The 19,986-nt window shown below is 37.3% G+C and overlaps 1 long non-coding RNA gene across 1 annotated transcript; it reads right to left on the reverse strand.

The window, feature by feature from the left end:
- Window positions 1-15,092: 15,092 nt before the first annotated feature.
- On the reverse strand, window positions 15,093-19,630 carry LOC116554997. Its single transcript, XR_004270340.1, has 2 exons — window positions 19,493-19,630; window positions 15,093-15,397 (listed from the first exon to the last, which is right to left on the reverse strand). It is a non-coding gene; the product is annotated as an uncharacterized LOC116554997 (long non-coding RNA).
- Between the last annotated feature and the right edge of the window lie 356 nt (window positions 19,631-19,986).

Here is a 19,986-nt window from a genome sequence, read left to right on the forward strand (position 1 = left end):
TTAAGGTGTGTATCGAAACTGGACCCCTTCCTGACACCTTACACTAAAATTAACTCCAGATGGATTAAAGGCTTGAACATAAGACCTAACACCATAAAAACCCTAGAAGAAAATCTAGGCAAAACCATTCAGGACGTAGGTGTAGGCAAGGACTTCATGACCAAAACACGAAAAGCATTGACAACAAAAGCCAAAATAGACAAATGGGACCTAATCAAACTCCACAGCTTCTGCACAGCAAAAGAAATAATCATTAGAGTGAATCGGCAACCAACAGATTGGGAAAAAATTTTTGCAGTTTACCCATCTGACAAAGGGCTGATATCTAAAATTTACAAAGAACTAAAACAGATTTACAAGAAAAAAACTAACAAGCCCATTCAAAAGTGGGCAAAGGATATGAACAGACACTTTACAAAAGAAGACATACGTGAGGCCAACAAACATATGAAAAAATGCTCATCATCACTGGTCATCAGAGAAATGCAAATCAAAACTACATTGAGATACCATCTCACACCAGTTAGAATGGCGATCATTAAAAAATCTGGAGACAACAGATGCTGGAGAGGATGTGGAGAAATAGGAACACTTTTACACTGTTGGTGGGAGTGTAAATTAGTTCAACCATTATGGAAGACAGTGTGGCGATTCCTCAAGGACATAGAAATAGAAATTCCATTTGACCCAGCAATCCCATTACTGGGTATATATCCAAAGGATTACAAATTGTTCTACTATAAGGACACGTGCACACGAATGTTCATTGCAGCACTGTTTACAATAGCAAAGACCTGGAACCAACCCAAATGCCCATCGACGATAGACTGGATAGGGAAAATGTGGCACATATACACCATGGAATATTATGCAGCCATCAAAAATGATGAGTTTGTGTCCTTTGTAGGGACATGGATGAACCTGGAAACTATCATTCTCAGCAAACTGACAGAAGAGCAGAAGATCAAACACTGCATGTTCTCACTCATAGGCGGGTGTTGAACAATGAGAACACATGGACACAGGGAGGGGAGCACTACACACTGGGGTCAGTTGGGGGGAAATAGGGGAGGGACGGTGGGGGGTGGGAAGCTGGGGAGAGATAGCAAGGGGAGAAATGCCAGATGTAGGTGATGGGGAGGAAGGCAGCAAATCACACTGCCACGTGTGTTGCTATGCAACAATTTTGCAGGTTCTTCACATGTACCCCAAAACCTAAAATGCAATAAAATAAATAAATGGGAAAAAAAAAGATGTGTATCTGTGCATGTTTCTTTTTCTTATAATTTTAATTTTTATTTCAATAGTTTTTGGGGGTACAGGAGGTTTTTGGTTATGTAGATAAGTTCTTTAGTTACATGGATACATGGATAAGTTCCTGCAAGGAGATTTTAGTGAGCCCATCACCGGAGCAGTGTGCCTAATATATAGTCTTCTATTCCTTCCCTCTCTCCCAATCTTCCCTCATCGAGACCCCAAAGTCCATTTTATCATACTTATGGACATATATCTTTATGCCTCTATACCTCAGTTTAGGCAGGAAAAGGGTGGGTCTTCTAACATTCAAGGGCCCAACGCTTACATATTTATATTTTATGTTGAAATCACCTCAAACAAGTGTTCCATCTGACTATAAATAGGTATAAAAGAGTAGTATCAAAAGCTAGATGAAAATTCTAACTATTCTTCATCGGTTGTATGACCTCAAGAAAGTCATTTAGTTTCACTGAGCCCAATGTATAGGATAAAGTGTGAGGGTAACATGAAATTAAGTATGTAGGTGTGTCCATGATAATGAATGTGTCTTTCATACCATTGAGAATCCTATATTAGCTCTTCACCTAGCTGTCCTTGGACTTCTCATTTTGGCTCTTGAGCTGCCTGAGTAAAAATGGCAAGAACAGCTAGGTGAAGCCCGTCCCATCCAAGTCCTAGCTTTTATTTTCATTCCTTGTGTAACTTCCTGCCCTCCAAGTTCCCAGCTCTACAGCAGACACATTTCAAGCTGACATTACACGGGTATTCATTTATAGAAGCTACTCAGAAGGAGATGTCATGTCAGCAGCAAGACATCAATTCACAAACTACACATTACTGTGGGGAGCTCTTCCTTTCCACATAGGAAATCTGCCAGATGGAGACTAAATGCACATTCGGTTAATAACAACACCCACCCTCTCCCTGCAGGAATGGTCCGATGAATGAGAGACCCTGTGTGTAGGGCCTGCAGCTCAATGCAGTGCAATAAAGGCACAGGGACTTCCTACCTGAAATGTTCAAAAGAGAATGTGAAAACTCATAAATCAGTGCAGTTATTTATATCAGGCTAGATTATTCTTTTAAAAATGGATTATGATTGAATTATTCAAAATAGACTGTTCCTTTGTGCCTTAGAGGACTCGTTGAGGTTTATGTATTGGGAATGAAAAATTAAAATGTTAGGATTCCTTGGCAATTGAAGCTGGAATTTCAGAGTCATAGACTCTTTAGCCAAAGGCTGAAAGAATTTAAAAATTATCTAAACCAATCCTCTCATTTTACAATTGAGAGCCCTGATTTTTACAGTTTAACTTGCTTAAACTCACCAAGGACCATATCTGGTTTGACACTTTTTCATATTTTATAAAGTTCTTGTTGTATAAAAAGACATTTGATACTTTTATTTGTTCACCATGATATAGTTATTTGTGCTTTAGTTTTGCAGTGAAGGAAATCAAAACTTTGAGAAGTTAACTTACCTGTCTCCTGTTAAAAGGAGAAACTGAGATCTGAAACTGAGTTTTTGCCTCCCTGACCAAGGCTCTGAAAAAATAAATCACCATGTATGTTAGTAAATTTCAATGGAGGTCTTGTTTCATGTATAAATCACTTACAATTTTTCGTGATGAGTCCTTGCCACATGGAAGGCACTCTGAAGAAGACAAACAAGCACAACTATAAGATGTAATTCCTACTTCCACAGAATAAAGCCCCCTGCATATATGTTTACTAATATAATGCACTTTGCAATAACTTTTTTGAAAAATGTATATTTTATTGTGTTTTAGTTTTTGGGGTACATGTGAAGAACATGCAAGATTGTTGCATAGGTACAAACGCAGCAATGTGATTTGCTGCCTTTCTCCCCATCACCTATATCTGGCATTTCTCCCCATGTTATCCCTCTCCAACTCCTCACCCCGCACTGTCCCTCTCCTAGTTCTCCCCCACAGACCCCAGTATGTGATGCTCCCCTCCCTGTGTGCATGTGTTCTCATTTTTCAGCACCCGCCTATGAGCAAGAACATGCAGTGTTTGTCTGTTCTTGTGTCAGTTTGCTAAGAATGATGGTTTCCAGGTTTATCTATGCTTTGCAATAACTTTATCAGCAGGAATTTTTCCAGTGTTCCACAAAGCATGAATGGATCAGGGCATATTTCTTTTCGGTCCTGTTACATAGAGTCAGCTCTTTGAGTAATGCAACCCACAGTGATAGCCATGCCTCAGCCAATGTTAACTGGACACAATTTGCAGAAAAGACATGGTGTGAAGTTGATGAAGAAGCCAATTGATATTCAATATTGTTGCTGCTTCAGGAGCAACTTACAAATAATGTGGTGGAACAGAGGCTATACCTCTAGGTAGATGATAGTTCAAGGTATTTGTGGCCATTATCAAATGAGTAGTATAGAAAATAATAATTAGGAACAAGGAAGAATCCTGTGTGAAGGGGAAGATCCTCAGAGGAGGTGAGACTTGAGCCCAGCTCTGAAAGAATAATGTAGATAGAACCCAGAACTTCAAGATTCCAATCTTATTTTCCAGTCAAAACTCTACAAATTGCCAGTGGTGAAGCTGGTATAAGCCACTTATCTCTGAGCCAATTTTCTTATCATCAAAGTAAAGATGATAGCACAGCCATACCTTCCTTAGGGTGTTTTGAGGGCCAAAGGAGGTAATGGGTAGGAAATCATCTTCAAAATTGCTACCCTCTTTTTAACTATAGTGTTGCTGTTGGTAATAATATTATAAGCAGAGATGAATGGTGAGTTCCTAATCAACCATCAGAACTCAGGTATGGAGGTAGGATTGCACATGGCATGTTGGCAGGAGCTGGTAAGAAAGTCGACCATTCAGATTAGAAGAGGGTGAACCACTAATGTCTCAGTCCATTACTTCTAGAGGCAATTGGAACTTTTTGTCATCAAACAAAGTGAAGAGACTGGACCTTTGAGAGTAATTGCATCCCTATAGAGAAATCATACTTTTACAGAAAAATTCCTGTAGGATCTCACCAATCAGGTATCTAGATCCAAGCTCAAGAATTCTGCCTTCTGTTCATAACATAGAATTTCTCAGTTGTTAATCTGTGATTATTTCACCAAACACGTGTGTGTGGGGATAAGATATTTGTAGCATATTTAATCAAGGAAAAAAGTTATTGTATGTGCATATGCATACACATGTGTGCACATATATATGTGCCTATATATATATATACACATATAAGTGTGTGTGTGTGTATTTTAAACTTTCCAGATACTGGTAAGAAAAAGACAGATAACCCAATAGAACATACAAAATTTAATTATCCAATCTATTTTTTCATGTTCATTTATATGGCCTATCTACAGTTTGGGGTAGTGACGAATCATGCCAATGGGAACATTTTGGTCATGTATCTTGGTGCACAAATGCATTAATTTTTCTAGGCTAAATATACCTGGAAGTAGAATTGCTGAATTGTAGGGTTTATTCATTTTCAACTTTTGTAAATAATGTGACAGTATTTTCCAAAGTAGTTATACCAATTTTTACTCCTATGAACAGTGTGTGAGAGTTCTCACTGCCAGTACTTAGTATTATTGGAGTTATAAATTTTGCCAGTTTGGTTAGAAAATAGTGTCTTTGATTGTTGTCTTAATTTGTACTATCTTGATTACTGCTGAAGTTCAGCACAATTTTGTGTTTTTTCCCCAAATCTTTCACATTTTTATTTGTGTAAAAATGAACCACAAATATATACAAACAAAATAAACGGAAATGAATATATGGGGAATTAATTCCTAACCAGATGATAGAAATATTGCTGTTTGCTTGGTAACTGTTGTTAAACTGAACCTAGAATTTTTTTTTTGATATTTGAAAGAGGTTTTATTTTTTAAAATACACTTATAATAATAAGAATTTAGTGGTAATTTTACAGTGTGCAAGCTATGAGATCTAGTAAAAGAACATTGTGGTCTCTGATATTAAAAAAAGAAAACTAGGTTTATGTGCTGCTATCATCTACTCTCTGGACGCTCTACAAGCTTCACTTTCCTAATCTGTAAAAGACAACAATAAATTCCCAGAAAGCTACTGGGAATAATAAATTAGTCAAGGTATGTAAAGTATCTAGCAAACACGGACTAAATAAATATCAGTTCCCTTCCCTCTTACCCCAACCCTCACTTATTTAAACAATATTCACTGTGTGCCCACAGTGGACTATTTCTTTAACATAGGTAGCCTACGAATCAAGCAAATATAATTAATACATACTTCGGATCCTAGGTCAAAATATATGTGCTAGCTTTGAAGTGGGGATGGACAATGGAGTGAAATAAAGAGCTCAGAAGCAACCCCACATTTATATATACATACATATGTGTGTGTGTGCGTGTGTGTGTGTGTGTGTGTGTGTGTGTGTGTGTGTGTATGCTGAGGCCGGGCACAGTGGTTCATGACTGTAATCCCAGAACTTTGGGAGGCTGAGGCCGGCAGATCACCTGAGGTCAGGAGATCACCTGAGGTCAGGAGTTTGAGACCAGGCTGGCCAACATGGTGAAACCTCGTCTCTACTGAAAACACAAAAATTAGCCAGGCATGGCAGTAGGTGCCTGTAATCCCAGCTACTCAGGAGGCTGAGATAGGAGAATTGTTGAACCTGGGAGGTAGAGGTTGCAGTAGCTGAGATTGCACCACTGTACTTCAGCATGGGCAATAGAGCTATGTATATCTATATCTATATCTATATCTATATCTATATCTATATCTATCTATCTATATCTATATCTATATCTGTATCTAGCGTACATATGTATGCTGCATCCTTGGCCCAACATTAGTGAAGTCCATATCAGTTAAAGGAATATGTTGGATTTTGCCTGATTGGCTAAAAACAATTGTGATGACATGGTCAGAAATAACAAAGAAGTGCTAGTTTGGTGTAAAAGGTGAGAAGTTTGTCCCATAATATGTTGTATTTTAGATGCTAACATGTCTCATATCTGGGATGTGCCTCAATACTTAGAAACCTGAACTGGGAGCTCAGAAGAAAGGTGAAAGTTGAGACTGGGTAGATAAGGAAACCAAATGAACCTACGTATTTTATGTACCTTTTTTGGCATACTAAATTATACACACACACACACACACACACACACACACACATACACACATATATATAATATGTATTTTATATATATTTATGTACACACATACGAATTATGTATACAGGCACATATAAATAAAAATATGTATATATATATATATATATATATATATATATATATACACACACACACCAAAATATATATCAAAGTAAAAATGTTAAAAAGGTAAATCAAAGATAGTTCTTATATTTTAGAAAGTTATGTAACTAACTTTTTGTTATAAACTTTTCTGTATGTGTTATATTTCACACTTCAAATGTTTAGAAACAGATAGACCCAACAGAGCTCCTGTATTATAAGAAAAGAAACAAAACGGGAGACAAGACCTATACATAAGTAATTTTAATTCTATGTAGAAAATAATAGAAACCAACAAGAGATGCATATAAAATGCTATAGTAATAGATGAAGGGTAGATTCCGGGGTTGGGAATTGAGGAAGATAACTTTGCGCTGGACAAGAAAGAGAGATACACTAAAATAGAAAAGATATCATGCAGATGCATTTAGCAAACAGTGTCTGTTTAGCTGGAGTATATCTGTGGAGAGAAGCAATGGAAAACAAGTTTGGAATTGTACATTGGTGCCCAACAGTAGGGATATTATCTTTCAAATTGAGGGTTTTCAAATTTAAGCTATAGATTCAAACTTCACTAAAGAAATTCTGGATATCATACAGATTGATGTCAGAGTTAAGGCAGAGTCTCAACTACTGTAGAATATTTAAAACAGCTTTCCTTATGCACTTATGTTAAAGTAAAGCACTTGTTTGCTTTACAGGAAATTTTCAACATTTTATGTATGAGCACATGTCCACCTAAAACATTGTTTGAGCACCTGCTTTAGCAAATATTGGTATTTTGTGTATCCAGAATCCATTTTCCTGCTTAAAATATCCTGACTTTCTTGGAGAATAATCTCTTTCTTGAAGAATAGATTGGTGGGAGAAGAATGTCTAGTTCCTTTACCCTCTCCACCCACAAGTCTATGGAAGCTGAGGCAAGGATAACCTTTCCTGCCCTGTCCCCTAAGGGAGAGAAATCTGTATAGAGAGATTCATGGAAGTACATAGAGAGGAAGGCATGAGTCCTAAGCTCAGCCAATAAAAAGTTATAATTCCCATGAGTTTTAATCTGCAAGGGATGGAAAGATAGCATCAAGGCTTGGAGCTCACTTGCTTTAGCAAGGAAATTCTGGTGGGGCCATTCTAGACATGACATGGTTCTTTGCTTCTGAATTCTGTTCCTCAGCCCTCTGAAATGCCCCTGGTTCCTCCATTTTGCCCAGCTTCTCCTTGCTTTCGCAAACCTCTTGATATCCTTTCAGTTACCTCTTTTTCCCTTTTAAGTTAGCCTGAGCTGGTGTCTATAATGAAACAAAACTGAAACTTCTAGCTTGTGAGAGTTCCATGGACAGTACAGTGAACAAGAGAGAAATCACTTACTGAGAATGGTGGTTTCCAGTTTACAGAAAACTAAACACCGCATGTACTTTGTTCAACACTACTTGTACTGAACAATGAGAACACACGGACACAGGGAGGGGAACATCACACAGTGGGGCCTGGTGGGTGGGGTTCTAGGGAAGGAATAATGGGGGGTTGGGGAGATTGGGGAGAGATAGCATTAGGAGAAATACCTAATGTAGATGACGCAGTGATGGATGCAGCAAACCACTACCATGGCCCATATATACCTATGTAACAAACCTGCACTATCTGCACATGTACCCCAGAACTTTAAGTATGATAAATAAACAAATAAATACATAAATAAATAAATGAACCTAGCAGAAAATGGAGTAATTACCAAGGCATCCATTTTGTAATTATTTTCCTTCTTGCTAAGAATGCTAATAAAGATCTGGAAATTTGGTACATAGGATGAAAGAGATCTTAGGGCTGTTTTTGTTCCACTGTTGCATGCTACTGACTAGGAAGTTGAGGCCTGGGTTGGAGAAGTAGCCTCTGAATTGTGGCCTATGAATTCTCACATCCAGGAAGTGAGACTTTGTACAGCATTCTAACTCTGCATACCACCTCATACATCACAGCTGCTCTGGCTGGTGGCCACAGAAGCATTTTTCTTACAAACATATTTGTCCTTATAAACCCGTTACTGATTCTCTGTCTAATTAGATAGTGGTCACTTTCTATCTGACTAATAGGTGAGCCTGGCTAAAACTGGACAATGTTGTGTCCAGGAGCCAGTATGCTTTCAAGTTAACTGCAACAACCACTTCTTTTTAGGTGCCTCGCTGGCTGCTCTTCAGATTTCTCTCTTCAATTCCAAGTACATCTTATGTAAATAATAGTGTCTCTTACAGGGGATGCCATGGTGTGCTACCTGGATCTCATAGCTGAACTCCTTCCAAGAATTGCCTTAAGTTGATGGGGACACCTCCCCTGAGTTTATGGCTCCAGGTGAAGATTAAGCAGTTGTGGAAGTGTCACCCAAGATTGGCCAATGAGTAGTACAAAGGCCTGCTCCCCTGGTCCCATTTCCTTGGCACAGCTCCTAAGGGCCATCTCAGCTCCCAAGCATGCTGAAGGACTGGCTGAGGCCTTTGTTGAGACCGCATTGCAGCCCAGTTTCTCCCTCTGTCTGATGCTGCTGCCATCTCTACCTTACAGATGCTGTTCCTGAGAGTCCTTGCTGGACAGTCAAGATCTGCACACAGATCTGTCTCAGAGTCTATTTCCCAGTGAATCCAATCTGAGAGATCTCCTCACTCACTCTTTTTTCCCCATATGAAATAGTTATTTTGTTGTACTTTATTTTATTAAGTTTAGCGGTACATGTGCAGGTGTGTTATATAGGTAAGCTGTGTGTCATGGGGGTTTGGTGTACAAACTATTTTGTCACCCAGGTAATAAGCATAGTACCTGATAGGTAGCTTTTTAGCCCTCTTCCTCCTTCTCATCCTCTAGCTTCAAGCAGGCCCTGGTGTCTTTTGTTCCATTCCTTGTGTTCAAATGTTCAGCTCTCACAAGTAAGAACATGCAATATTTGGTTTTCTGTTCCTGTGTTAGTTCACTTCAGATAATGGCCCCCAGCTCCATCCATGTTGTTGCAAAGAACATGCTCTTGCTTCTTTTTATGATTGCATAGTATCCTATGGTATATATGTATCACATTTTCAGTATCCAGTCTACTGTTGATAGGCATTTAAGTTGATTCCATGTCTTTGCTCTTGCAAATAGTGCTGCAGTGAACATATGAGTGTATGTGTCTTTATGACAGAACTATTTCTATTCACCTTGGTATATCCCCAGTAATAGGTTTTCTGGGTCAAATGATAATTCCATTTTAAGTTATTTGAGAAATTACCATACCATTTTCCACAATGGCTGAACTAATTTGCATTCCCCCCCCAGTGTATAAGCATTCTCTTTTGTCTGCAACCTCACAGGCATCTGCCGTTTTTTGACTTTTTAGTAGTAGTCATTCTGACTGGCGTGAGATGGTATTTCATTGTGGTTTTGATTTTCTTTTCTCTAACGGTCGGTGATATTCAGCATCTTCTCGTATGCTTGTTCACTATATGTCTTGTTTTGAAAAGTGTTCATGTCTTTTGTCCTCTTTTTAATGGGGGTTGTTTGTTTTTGCCTGTTAATTTAAGTCCCTATAATCTATAAAGATTCCGGATATTAGACCTTTGTTGGACGCATAGTTTGCAAATATTTTCTCCCAATCTGTAGGTTACCCTTTTTACTCTATTTGTTTCTTTTGCTGTCCTCACCTACTCTTAATTCTATGGTAATTTCTGATGGCCAAATAATGTTTTTCTTTTTTTAAGATTGTGATTTGTATTGCTAAGAACATCAGAGATAAAATTCCAAATCTTTAGACTTGTTTCTTGGAGTAAACAGAAAACAGTGCTGGTGTGCACAAAATTCACATTTCCTAGAGATGTAAAGAGCCTTAGAAGCTGCTCCCTCCTCAAATACTTCCTGAGGGTTTTCTATGTGCTATGAGCTCTGGTGGGCATTGTCACCTTTGTCGTTTCTCACAATTACCCTGTTAACATTTAGTTTATTATCCTAGTTTTATAGTTGATAAAGCCAAGGTCCAAAAATGTGAAGCAACTTGTCAAGGATTAAGCAGATGAAGAAGCGTCATCATTTTCTACTAAATGATAACCTGTGACTTATGAATCCAATTTCCCATTTTATAGATGGTTAAACTGAGGCTCAGAAACACAGATACTACGTGATAGATCCAAGATACCAATCCACTCTTTTGCTGGCTCTACAAGCCTTTTACTCTATTCTTACCTCCTCATCATGTTTTACTTTTTTCAGATGAGAAAACTAGGCAAAAAAAAAAAAAAAAAAAGATTCTCAAATGGCTTTTCCCATGCCATATAGCTAGACTGGTGGTGTTGAGTCTAGACTCCAGATTTTCTATCTCCCACTCCACACCACCAGCTAGCTCTCCTGCTCAGAATGCTCAGATCTGTAGGACTCCAGCTGCCTTTTCCAAACACGGTCAGTGCAATGGCATTCTCACTTTGACTGCAAAACTCCTCACCAAATATAAAACTGAAAATGTAGGCCACCTGTCCATGTGATTGTATTTCGTAACTTAGAGCTAAAAATAGCTCTCAGCTTGCTTGGCCTGTATATAACATATTAAAAGCTCAAATTCAAATTCACTTGCTTCTTGGATTAATGTTAAGATTATGGCTTTCCAGACTTCTTTCTCTCACATTCTGTCTCACCCAGCAGGGAATGGATTGTGCTTGTCCACATTATTTTCTATGTGAATTCCTGAGCTCTTATTTTCAAAGATGAATTGCATGACCTTATGCTCTTTGCTGTACCTGCAGAATTTGTTTTTGAGGGCACAGACTCTAGAACCAGTCAGTGGGGGAAGGCTGTGTATCTGTGGGCAAGGCATGAAACCTTTGTCTTAATTTCCTCATCTGTGAAATGGAGATGAAATCACATATTTTCTGAGGCTGTTCTGAGAAGTAAACAAGCTAATTCATGGCCAGTGTTTAGATACATTCTGGACACACACAGAGAATGCACCAATAGGATAACTAAAACCAAAAATCAACAAAATAAAAAATCGCCACCGTATAGCATAACCAACTTGTCCTAGCTTTCCTTGGACAATCAGTTTTATTATTGAAAGCCCCAAACCTCAGGAAATTTCTTAATTCTGGGCAAATTGGAACAGCTGTTTACTCAGTTCACCATCAATGAAACAAACAAAAGGTTCTGAGTAATTCACTTATTCAAGAAGTGTTTATTTGTAACTAATAAATTCTAGATAGTTTGATGGTATTTTAAAGGTAAACACGACCAAAATGTATTCTCATGGAACACTCAAGCTAATGAGAATTATGAAAATTGGCCAATTGTGTATGTGCTGCCCTGAAAATTAGCATGAAATGGACAAAGAGTATAACTCTGAGATGCATTGTATCCAGAGGGACACAATCCAGGAATTTCATGGATTACACACTTCTGTCTAATACTGGCGTTTTCTTCCCCCCAAGCACAAATGCTATGGGGAGTGAACAGAGTTGCAAAGGAAAAAGCTTTCTATAAGCAGGTAAATTAAATAGCTTGCTGTTACATTACTACAGTACTTCTCAGCATCTTTATTAGCCAAATGAACACTTAAATCTCTCAAATGGGGATGTTTTAAGTATTGTGTCCGAACATTTTAGACTTTTCAACAACATAGAATTATTTTAAAGCTCATGTGGTGGTATCAATATTCCATAGGACTTTGACAGAAGAAAAATCTAAGTGGTATTTGGCATCGAACATAGAAAGCTCAAAGTTGGAAAAAAAGTGCCAAACTCCAACTCCTCATAAATAGAGACAGTAGTCATGCTTCTGTCATCAGAGCCAGAGCTGTGGTTCTTAACCATTTTTCTTTTGGTTCATGAACCTCCTTTCAGAATTTAGTGAGCACATGGATGCATAGAGGATATGAAGCTTCAGTCCAGAGCCTTGAACTTTACAGAGCATGCTGAAGAGATGCTGAGTCTTTTTAGGAATTGAAAAATCTTCTCTAAGTGAATTTTGATCCTTCCTATTAGCAGAGATGGAAAAAACCTGCAGACTGAAATAAATACTAACACAACAAAGAAATTCCAAGTGTGGACTAGCATGAGATAATAGTGTAGAATGCATAGAAGCAGGACTTAGACAAAATATAGTCACTTTCATATATAGACTGCTTACTATTATATGCTTTATCTTCTTTAATCAAGAGATATTTATCACGGTATTTAGGCTGTGGCTTCTGAAATCAGACTTCTTGGTTTTGAATATTGTTTTTGCCTTTACTAAAATATCTCTCTTATAATTCCTATCTATAAAGTAGCAATCATAAGACAGTAGTATCTTTTCCATCAGGCTTGTAGAGGTTACATGACATAATTATTGCAACCTGATTTCTAACGCAGCAAAGTTCAGTAAACATTACCTAATATTATTCATGTTATTATTAGGTGGGCATTATCCTTAGCATTTTCATTTAATGGAAGAGGTAATTAAGAACAGGAATGATCTAAAGCAGATTCTTCCTATCAGCCCCATTTAGGAGTTCATTATTGACGAGAAGCTGGAAAGCAGTGTCATATATTTCAGCCTCATTTTTTTTTCCCAGAAGAAATTATGTTAATAAAATAATGTTCTTGGTCTCTTTCTAAATTATTTTTCTCTGAGTCACCCTTTATGCAAGTGATATTTATATCTTTGTGAATCACACCCAGACTTGTGTGGGTTCTCTACTTGGGTCATAATATACTTTAAGTGTGTCTTTATATTTTAGGGACACTGGGAGATTTTTTCTTTTTTACAACAGATCTATAACTTTAAGATACTCTCTTCTGATTTAGGAGGGACCCTCATATCCCCAGGACCTGCTGCAGAAGTTATTTCTCACAGGCTTAAGTTGCCTCTGATCTGTCCGCTGTCCCACTTAGAGAGCAGAAGTAAAAAGGAATGAGAGAGAAGCCACGGAAACAAAAACATTCTGTATTTTAAAGTCAGAAGCAAATATCTTTATATGCTTTTTCTTTTTTTAAGATTTTGATAAGAACACGAGATCTATCCTCTTCATAAATCTGTAATAAATAAATAATTATTTACGTATATTTATCTTCATAAATTTGTAATAAATGTTATATTTTATTTATTTATATATACTATATACTATTTATTTATTTATAAATACTCTTCATAAATTTGTAACGATGCTGTATTGTTAACTATAGATAAAATGTTGTATAGCAGATCTTGCATAACTGAAGTTTTTTGTTTTTTTTTTGAGACAGAATATTACTCTGTCCTCCAGGCTGAAGTGCAGTGGTGTTATCATAGCTCACTGTAACCTGGAACTTCTGGGATAAAGCGATCTTCCCACCTCAACCTCCCAAAGAACTGGGATTGCAAGTGTGACTGTAACTAGCCACATAATGGAGACTTTATACCCTTTGGGCAACCCACCGTTTAGCCCTCCCCCTGCCCATAGCAACCACCATTCACTCTCTATTTCTGTGAGTTTGGCTATTTTAGATACTTTATAAAACTGGAATCAAGTGTATTTGTCCTTCTGTAATTGACTTGTTTCACTGAGCACAATGTCCTCCAGGTTCATCCATGTTGTTCCATATGGTAGAGTTTTCTTCTTAAAGGCAGATAGTATTCTAACAGGTTTCAGCTTCTGATTTTTCCTCTGTCCAGCCTATGCAACAGAGTAAGAGAAAGGGAAAGGGAGAGGAAAAGAGAGAGGATCCAATGGAACATAAACGTTCTGTGACTATTTTTAAGTCAAGAGTGAATGTTTTTATTTATTTTTAAATAAAACAGAAAAGCACCTCTAAAACCCTTGGAAGGTTGATGATTATCTGCCGACCAGTGTTTGTTTCATTCATGAAGTATTTAACTAGGTCCACATCCAAGAGAAATCTTTAAAGGGCACTCCAGAATGTGTGTTAACTCTGCCACGAGTGGGCTAGTTTGACTTGGCCAGGCAGCCACTTGAATTCCATCATTCATTGATTGATAGGCTTATTATTTCAATATACATTTGTGAGGCACCTGCTGTATGCTAGACCCTGGAAAGCATATTGACTCGTTCATAGTGTACATACTGGTGGCTGGATATGAAGGGTGAATTTTATTCTCTATGCAGTCACAGATGTCATTTTGTCATTTCTGTCTTTCCTTATACATCCTGCTTTGCCATCTTTCTGGTGCTCCATGCCACAGGAGGCTCACTTTAGATCATCTGGACTCTCTGTCTTTTTGGCTTCATGGATTTGGTCAGTTGGTGATTAAAAGACAGGAGGAAAGACAAGTTGAAGTCTTTATTCCTTCAACTCTCTGCTTGCTGGGCCAGAGATTGCTAGTAGCTGAATTTTTCTACTGAAACTCACACCCCTGCCAGGCTGCCCCTTTCTTATGTCTACTTTTGCTGCATAAGGAATAGTGTTATTTCTATATAGATGGTTATAATTATTTGAATTTCTTTTATCACATATAAATCTACTAAGATTGCAAATAAGATTTTCTATCGGCATGTGATTTAAATTACAGGATAAATATTTTTTAACTGTTGCTTTTTTTGTTACAAGAAACATTAACACTAAAATGGAAACTTAATTGTGAATTCCTTATTTCTTAACTGTTTACTTCATGATTTTTGTCATTTTAGATATAGTTGAAGGCACAATATTAGCAATAAGGTCAAATGTATAACTATAAACAATAAGTTTTAAAATCTTATTTTTAATTAAAGAAGAATAATTGTGTGTATATATGAGGCAAAATGTGATGTTTTGGTATATGTTTACCATATGGAATGATTAAATTAGGCTAATGAACACATCTAGAACTCACATACTTACTATCTTGTGGTAAAAATATTCAAAATTGACTTACTTAACAACTTTAAAATAGGAAATTAATTATTGTTTATTATAGTCACCATTCTATGCAATAGTTCACTAAACCTTATTCCTCTTCCTTAACTGAAACTTTGTACCCTTTGATCAGTATCCCCCCTTTTCCTATTCACCTCTGTCCCTCCTCAAACTCTGATAACCTTTGTTCTACTTTCTACTTGTATGAATTCAACTCTTTTTTTGATTCCACGTATAAGTGATCATATGTTATTTGTCTTTCTGTGCCTGGATTATTTCATTTAGCATGATGCCCTTCAGGTTTATCCATGTTGTCACAAATAAACAGGATTTCCCCCTTTTAAGGTTGAATAGTATTCCATTGGATATATAATTATCAAAAACATGAGTGGTAATGTGTTGTGAGGGTGTAAAGAAAAGGGAACCATGGTGCACTGTTGGTAAGAATGTAAGATAATTTGTAAAACCTTCTGGAAACAGTATAGGAGTTCCTCAGAATATGAAAAATGGAATTACCACATAACAATAGATTTTAAATTCTATATTTATCCTGCTCTGAGTCCTGCCATTTGTGAGTTAATCATTTTCTTTCTGATGGGTTTCAGTGGCTGTCTATTTTAAGTATTATGATCATATATCTGTTTACATTAATTGATCTCCTCATCCTCTCACCCTACACATAATTGCAGAAGGACGATTCTACATGTGCTTCCAAATTCACTAGCGTAGTGAAGGTTAGGATCATCCTCCTCCTGTCTTTACAGCTCAAAGGCGGCCCTTCCGTGGACACAGACAAAATTTCATTCCTACTTTGCCATAGTCATTCCTAGCCTGTACCCTCTGCCATAGCCTAAAGAATAGGGGAGGTCAAAGGGCCCTTAGGAAAGTTCTTGGGAAAGCAAAATCTCAATTCAGGTCGCAGCTTTCTGAGAACATAACAACCAGAATATATTTTATTTCGTTTTTTCACATTTGCAATGGCACATTCTTCAAGATTCACACACCATTCCTTCAACTGCTGTGGGGAGCCTGAGAAGGTCGCATTTGCTAAGCATTGACCCTGGCCAAGTGTTTTTAATTTTATTTAATTTTTATAAAATCTATGTTAAGTTTGTGCTATAATTCTTATTATTTAAATAAGGAATCTAAAACTTACAGGGACCAAAAGCCTTGCTAAACAGCTGATAGAGTCAGATTCAACATCCAAACATGTTGTCTGTCTGACTTCAACATGTATTTTTTGAAAACTGTATTCTTCTAGTTTTACTTTTTTAGGGGTGGGCTTATTTTTAATTTTTTTATTCTTAATTATTATGTACCCATTATTATGGGTACATAACAATATATATTTTTGATATTTTGATACAGGCATACAATGTGTAATGATCAAATCAGTGTAATTAGGGTATTCATCATCTTAAGCACTTATCATTTCTTTGGTCATTGCCATCTGACAATATAAGTTCTTGAGGTCAGAAACAGTGCAGTTCATCTCTCCATCTCTAGCACTTAGCTGGATGAAGATGGTGAGTAAGTATTGGAATGGATGTATGCAGTCACATACCAGTTTGGACAGTATCAGTTCTCAGTTGAAAGGTTTTGGAGCATTCACTTTGCCTGATCCACTGATGTCTTCCAAGGCACATATCTGTGGCTGCTTCTGTTGATGTATTTCTGTAGTGTAAGCACACCCTGAATTTAGAAAAAATGAATGAGAGATGAAGGAAACCTCACCAGAATTTGCTATTGGATTTTTCTCTTTCTGGATGACACGGATGAACATTCAATGGAATGTCATGGCTGAGTTGAGCCTATGTTGAAGTATTCCTTTCATATCTGCTGTCTTATTTATCTTTGGCTGACTTACTCAGTTTTGTTGAAGGAAAGAAACATTTGTTTCTTGTCTGTCATTTGAACTGCATTCTGTAAGGTATTCCATCTATTTTTTTTGGAGAGAAATGCTTTTTACTCAAATAATTATGTGGTATGTGTGCTCATCTATTTATCGAGTGTCAAACACTGCTGTAAAACAGTAAGCTCTCAATAATTTCTGGTGGCTGAGTATCATGATTAATTGCTTGAGTTTTGCATGCTAGGCAGAGTAATGATAATTCAGAGATGAAGCTAACATGGTAGACTGAGGTTGAATCAATCTTCAACAAAGGCCTGCACTTTGAGGGGATGGAAAACACAGGTTCATAAAGTTGAGTTCGTTATACTCCATGGTTTATTTAGATGGGTATTTGTGATGATTAATCATGAGTGTCAACTTGATTGGATTGAAGGATACAAAGTATTGTTCTGGGTGTGTCTGTGAGGGTGTTGCTGAAGATTAACATTTGAGTCAGTGGACTGGGAGAGGCAGACTCAACCTCAATTTGGGTGGACACCATCTAATCAGCTGCCAGCATGGCTAGAATACAGAGGGAGAAGAAATTGGCAAGACTAGACTCGCTGAGTCTTTCAGCCTTCATCATTCTCCCATGCTGGATGCTTCCTGCCCTTGAACATCAGACTCCAAGTCCTTCAGCTTTTGGACTCTTGAACTTACACCAGTGATCTGCCAGGGACTCTCGGGCCTTTTGGCCACAGATTGAAGGCTGCATTGTCTATTGGCTTCCCTACTTTTGAGGTTTGGGGACTCGGATGGCTTCCTTGCTCCTCAGCTTGCCACCTATTTTGGGACTTCAGCCTTTTGTGATTGTATGAGTCAATACTCCTTAATAAACTCCCATTCATATATACATCTACCCTCTTAATCCTTTCCTTCTAGAGAATCCTGACTAACACAGGCATTTAAGAGGTACAAGTAGAAAACTCAGTATCTTATTAAGGAACAGTGTTTCTTGGCCCTCAGCTAATCTAGACTCCATTCTCCACTCTTTCTGTTTTGGCCTCAACTACTTTTTATCTCTTCAGAGATTTCATAGAGTTTTTATATTATGTTCTAGAATCTATCAATTTCCTTATCACTCTTCTAGTATCTCCAGGACTGGTTTTGGGAGAGAAAATCAGCAGGTACTTGCTGTTTGAATTTTGGCCTTAAGGTATACTATAATATTTTCTGTAATAACTTTATTTTGGGTTAATGAATGGCACAGTGATATTTGAGCACACAATTTTTTTGTTAAGTGGCAACTATAAAGTAAGAAGCTATTTTAATTAGGTTAAAATATTTGTGTGTAATATTTTTACATTACAGATGTTTCTTATATTTCAAATTGTAAGATAGGAAAAAATAATTTTCCAATTAGAGAAACGTGGAGCCCTGTGGGAAGTTCTCTTTGAGCTTGAAGGTGGTCTTGGAGAAGTCATTGGGAATTTATGACCATTGGTCAAGGGATGTTTGGGAATGCCTGGTTGCTGGCAAAAATGTTTTGCTGCTTTCAAGGTAAGGCCATTTGAGTCATGCCCAGGACCTAGAAAAAAACCCACAAAACTTCAGAAAACAATTTTCTTTATCCAGTTGGAGTAGCAGTTAAGGGAACTTGTTCTCTATTAAGCTGCCATTAAAAGGGATGGCTCCAGACAAATAAAAAAGATATCTAGCCAAAGAAGATCAATGGACAATCAATAAGTGGCTGGAAAGTTTGAAAACAGAATATAGAAGACCAAGTGCCAACTCTATCTGACAGGGCACCAGCCAATGTTTTAGGGTGGTTATGTTTGATGCAGCTTCCCAATAACTCTAACTATTTAAGACATTGTGCATAGAACTCGTCAGGCCTATTAGGATTTTCCTAATAAGATACTCAATTTTCACCACAGAGTGAGTGTCAAAATAATTCGATTAACTCAATAATTTTTGTTGAGTACTGTTATTAGTCCATTCTCACACTGCTATAAAGACATACCTGAAACTGGGTAATTTATGGAGAAAATAGGTTTAATTAACTCACAGTTCTGCAAACTGTATAGGAGGCATGGCTGGGGAGGCCTCAGGAAAATTACAATCATGGCAGAAAGTGCAGGGGAAGCAGGTACAATCTTTACATGGCAGGGCAGGAGGAAGAGAGAGTAAAGGGGGAAGTGCTACACACTTTTAAGCAACCAGATCTTGTAAGAGTTAATTCACTATCACAAGAACAGCATAGGGCAATCCACTCCTGTGATCCAATCACCTCCCTCCAGGCCTCTCTTCTAATATGTGGGGATTACAAATCAAAATGAGATTTGGGTGGGGACACAGTGCCAAATCATATCAAATACTTATTGCATGCACTGTTTAAGGGTGCTGAGAACACAATAGTAGACAAAATAATAAATATACCTGCTCTTATGTAGTATATGTTCTAGCAGTAGGAGAAAGACAAAACAAATAAAAAATGTGAGAATGTTGTACATACTATGGAAGTCAATAAAGAAGGAAGGGTAGGGGGTGCTTGGTGGTGATGGATTTTCAATTTCAACTTGATTATAGTAAAACTATATAGAGCTACGTGAACTGATGCTAAAGGGAATGATTTTAACATTTTAACTTTCTGTATGATATTTGCTATAGGATTTTGTAGATACACTTTATCAGATTTAGGATATTTTTCTTTTTTCCCTGTTTAATGCTTTAAAAAAACACACAAATAGATGTTGAATTTTACCCAGTGATTTTTGTTTTCATCTATTGAGGTGATCATAATGTTTTTATACTGTTAATGTAGTAAATTATATTGATTGATTTTCTA

The sequence above is a fragment of the Sapajus apella genome, unplaced genomic scaffold (genome assembly GCF_009761245.1).
Source record: "Sapajus apella isolate SASKATOON/1434 unplaced genomic scaffold, GSC_monkey_1.0 scaffold14, whole genome shotgun sequence".
NCBI classification, from domain to species: domain Eukaryota; kingdom Metazoa; phylum Chordata; class Mammalia; order Primates; family Cebidae; genus Sapajus; species Sapajus apella.